The sequence below is a fragment of the Mercenaria mercenaria genome, chromosome 7 (assembly GCF_021730395.1).
Source record: "Mercenaria mercenaria strain notata chromosome 7, MADL_Memer_1, whole genome shotgun sequence".
NCBI lineage: Eukaryota > Metazoa > Mollusca > Bivalvia > Venerida > Veneridae > Mercenaria > Mercenaria mercenaria.
The window spans coordinates 13,322,599-13,327,994 of NC_069367.1; positions in this window are offsets into that span (position 1 = coordinate 13,322,599).

Genomic DNA, 5,396 nt, shown 5'->3' on the forward strand with positions numbered 1-5,396 from the left:
TAAGGTAGCAATTCTAATAAGACACAAACTAAAATAATGGAACCTTTGTATTTTAGTTTTTTTTTTCTTATTGGGATGTATTTTTGATTTTAGTTTCAATATGGCGGGACAACTGCAGTCGAAATTTCTATATTGTTTAGTTTCTCTGCGTTTACTAGGTGCAAGAAAATGAAATATCTTTTTAATAATTTCAGCTGCTCTCAATAAAGATAATAGCCTTTAATGTTCTATTATAAAGTTATCTTAAGTTGCTCTTTGTAAAGGAATTGTAAAATGTTTGAAAATTCTATCTGATTATATTATCTAGTTACACTTTGTATAGGACGTGTAAGAAAATGTAACATTCATCTAATGATTTCGGTTCCTCTGAATACAGACAAATGCCTTTCTAAAAGATACAGGATCTAAATCTATTTAATACATCCTTTTTAAGTGTATTAAGGAGAGAAGTTTTCTGGAAGTAAAGCATAATTCCTTTTTAAAATACCCAAATACACAAACATTCGCTCTTTTCAAAGTGCTTGGTACTTTACCACTTTGTAGGGATATATTAGAAAGCTCCCAGGGAGGTACAGACAGTCTACAAGAAGTTGTTTCAGATGTGTTTGAGGAAGCGGCAAAAATTTTCTGGAAAAATGAACACTTCTTAAGAAAGGGACACGCGCGTTTCCGGCGCACCCACTTTTTTTCATTCAAAGCTAACATTTCCATGTTCAAACCTTGGGCCAACCAAATTGATTTGTCGTTCGCGGAACAACCGCATAAATGATTTCATTCCCGAAAAAAGAAAAAAATTTCCACCCCCGCACAAAACAAAAAAAACCCAAAAAAAAATTTTTTTTTTGATCCCGGGGGTCCGAAGATAACGGAAAAAACAGGTTTAAATCGCTTTTTTTACTGCGTCAAAGTGAATTGAGGGAATCATGCGTTCGTAATACATTTTGCCGATAAACCCAAACCAAAAGAAGAATTAGAGTCTTTTCATCATTTTTTTTAAAACGGGAGTGTCTGGCTAATCCCCAAAAACTTGGCCTTCGATGTCCCGGGTAGGGAGAATACACTTTTCACGTTTGTTCAATACGAATAATAAAAGAACAGACCGACTTGTAAAGTGCACGGGATAAATTAAAAATTTTTGGGGATTAAACTAGAAATATTTTTCAAATAAAGTTTTCAAACTATTTGTTACATTTTGTTTAGTTCAATTTTTAGATCAGAGCCAAAGCAAAGTGCTTTCTTTAAAAAAAAAAGTTTGTTCACAATCCGCGATCCATCACTTTAAAAAATTTAATTGTCTGGGGCCCAAATCATTTGTTTTGAACAAAACTTTTTTTATACGGCATCAAAAAATTCGTCAAAATACAAAATTTTAAATTTAAAAAAATTTTATTTTTTCAAAAGTACGTAAAAAAAAAAATTTCCCCCGTATTGTCCCCCCAATTTTCCCTTTTTGTATTTTAATTGGCTTTAAAATTGATGAAAAGAAAGAAACTGAAAAAAAAACCTTCCCAACTCAAAATTTCTTGGTCAACAAACCAACAATAACACTTTTTAAGATTTGGGCCATTTGGGGACATTTTTTGTCCGTCTGTTACCTTTTTTTGACTAAAAATAACCTCTAACACAAAAACAAAACTATCCAAACTGTTAAAAAATTATTCCAATGGATTCGAGCATTTTTAAGATTTGTGTGCCCAACCCCCGTTTGGTCTCATTGGTCAAGTGTTTTTATAACTTTCCCCTCACCCACCGTTTGGAGATTCACTAGGGCACAAAAGTTGAAAATTTTCGAAGCCACAACTTTTTTTTCAGAAATATTATTCCCACTTGGGTGCCCCGTTTTGTCTTAAATATTCCTCACCACCTCACCCGATAAAGGGGCACCCCCCTTCAGATTAAAGTAGAACAATGAATCAAAATAAAATAAACACTCACCCTTAGAATTTATAAATCAAAAAAAAAAAAAAAACCTGATTCAGTGAGCTTGGCAAAAAATTATTTGCAAAACCAATTCAGTAGCTTTTAAAACATAAAAAAAGCTATCTACGGGTTTTAGCACACTGAAAAATTTTTTGAATTTCGTGTTATTCTTAAAAAAATTTTAACTTTATTTAACAAACGGGTTTTCTCCTTTTTAAGGGTCAAAGCGGAAAAAAAAAACCCCGCTCGCTCCATGGAAATCACCCGCCCTAAAAAATCAAAATTGAAAAAAAAAAAAATTCCTTCCCGCTCCTTTTTTTTTTTTTTTTTTTTTTTATTGAAAATTTTCCCGAAGAACTATTAATCAATTTGGTTTGGGGCCTTATTTGACTGGAAAAAATTTGTCTGCGAAATTCAGCTTTCAAACATCGTTGAAACCACTTGATCTGATAAACCTATGGCCAGTGTGATAGTCATAAAGCATAAAATTTTTAATTTAAATTTGTTAATTTTAAAACTACTTCATCAAAATACAAGTGACATTAAACTTCGGGTACTCCTGTACTTACAAGGTTTTAAACTGTTTTATAATCTGTCCCCGTAATGCGATCGGTTTTTGTACTTTAAAATGTATGTAAAACGATCTCTTCAATAAAACATAAACTTCTACTCTATTCAAATTCTTCAAAATGATTAATTCTATATAAAACCCCTTTGGGGGTTTGGCGTGCTAAAGTGTGCGCGTGGCCTTAACTGTTAAGGTAGTAAGACGTTTTATTCCTGGATTACCAATCTACATAATTTCTATCGGGCCCTGGATATTTCCTGTTCATGATTAAATGCTGGCTTCTTTTTTTCAAAAAATTTTAAATCAATTTTTTTTCTAGTGGTAATTTCAAAATACCAAAATTTAACTTTTCTAAATAAAAAATGTGTAAGCGAATCACGGAAATGCGATTTTTTTTAAAACTAAATTTTTAAAACATTTGAATTTCAATCCAGGCCTAAAAACAACTTGTTAGTAAAAAAGACCTTTTTTGAACCAAAACAGCCAAAACCTAAAGGCCTTTTCACGGCTTTTTATTTAAACTTTGTAAAAAACGATGTGCGAACAACCGAAAAAAACCTTCATTGGCTTTAATCATACTCTGAAAAAATTTTAAAGGGGGGAATAGATTCAACAGAAAAAAAAATAAGATCACCAGCGCTATAATTCTTTTTTAAAACAAAGGTGATACTGCAACGAACCCGGCATTCTTTAAAATACAAATCGCAAAAAGCTTTAAAACCCTTACCCTGCTGGCACTATTGATTCTGCCTTTGCACCATGCAGATCAGATCAGCCTCACACCCCGGCACCCTGCATGGCTGCATTTTTGGGCCATAAAATCCTGTACTTTTGGTAAGCACCCCCTTTTAACAGTTATGGACGCCCCAAATTTGAAAATGGACAAGTTCATTATATAAAATTTGCAGGGTAAGTTTTTAAGGGTAATGGCCCCCCGTAATGACAATCGGAAATGGGGAAACTTAGTTTTGTTCTTCCCTGAAATTTTATATGAAAAGCGAAAGGAAAACAAATATTACTTTTGGCCCTTTCAGTTGGATTCCTCTGACTTTTTCGTTATAACCATTATCCAAGATGTTGCTTTTGGTCAAAAAAATAGTGTGTTTGCGTAATCTCCTTATGGGATTTGGGCACCTCGGCCATAAAGAATAAAATTTTTTCACAACAACCGGGGGATGCCGAAAATTATCGAATCACGGATCAAACGGAAAATGCCGATTATAATTATGGGTCCACTACCTTAAACAGACATTTGCTTAATCATAAATTAGACCCTATGCTTAACATTGCTTTCATTCATAAGGAGAATAGAACAAACAAAACAAACAAGTTTTTTAAAAATTAAATCAGAATCCCTCTACATTAAAACTTTGTAAAAAAAATAAGGGTCACAGGATAAACTTAAAATAATTTTTTTAAATTAAAAAATGAAAAAAGCAAATGTAAAAAATCATTAAAATTTTTTTTGTAATCGCATGCAATTTAGATATAATTATAATTCAGTCCTACTTTCTATGTGTTACAAGATATTTACATATTCTACAAGAAACGTTTTCACGATTTTAAATCTTTCAGACATATAAGTGAAAAAAAAAACGTACACATATTTAAACACTTATATGATTTCCCCTACTCGCCATTAATATGGTTATTTTCTTTTGTCGTTTGACGTAAAAATGAAAATCAACTGTTTGCCCCTTCATAGTGCTTAATCAAATTAAAAAGGTTTGGTAGATAATTTTTAAACTACACTAATACTTTAAAGGGAAAAAACCGTACCACCTGCATACAACAATGCCAATTGTTATATAACATTTTAAAACCATATAGAACGTTCAGATCGATAGGTTTATGCAATCCATAAAAACAACCTTAAACCAAAGCGCAAAACAATTACTTTTCTGTTCTGCCTTGTCCTTTAAATTTTGACATATTTCATTCCATTGATTTGACATATATTTACCAGCCTAGTATAAATAAGGAAATAACAGAAAAAACATGTTTTCTATGTAATGTCATTGATTGTATAGAAAACGGATGGAATTATTTTTGATCATATTGAAAAAAAAGCTCGCCCGGGATATTTATGATACAAGCTTATCGTTTTAATAAAGGGAAGCAGTTTTATTAACCACCTTCCGATTGACAAGTGACTTTTGTGGTGGGCGGCGTCCTCCACAATTTCTTGGAACCGATAGAGACCCCCAAATTTCAATTGATTTTAATTATTCTCTTCCTTTCGAAAACTGGCCAATCCCTCATGGTTCCCCCGATTAGGGTCCTTAAAGGGCCAAAAAATTTTCTATTTTGGCTTGGTGAACACGATAGAACCACAGTTTTGCAAACGATTTTAACAAACTTGCACATAACCCCTTAAAGGCATAATATCTCGATTCCTTTAGAAAACTGACCAGATCCCTTTTAGGGGGTCTAGCGTTAGGGGCCCCTTAAAAATGCCAAAATTTGCTATTTTGTCAATTGCAGCCAATAGAGACCATTTTTTGGGTTTTTTGAACAAACTTTAAGATATCTTTTAAAAAACAGATCTGAGTTCCCTCAAAATCGCAATCCAATCATAGGTTTTCCCGGAGTTTTGCCCCTAAATTGACCCCTGAAAGACCCAAATTTGTTAATTTTTTTCCTTTTGACATTTTACTCTGATTTTAACCACACTTACACACAACTTAATCACAATAAGATCTCGGTCCTTTCGAACACCGGCTAATTCCACATGAGACTAAGTTACTGTCCCCCCAAAAAGGGAAAAAATTTTTTTTTTTTGGCACTTTCACCATAAAGGTTTTAGTTTTTTCTTTTTATTTGTACAAACTTCACAAATTTTTTATCTGATGATATCTAGGCCAAGTTTGAAACTGGTCATTGGGGTCAAAAACTAGGAACCAGTCAA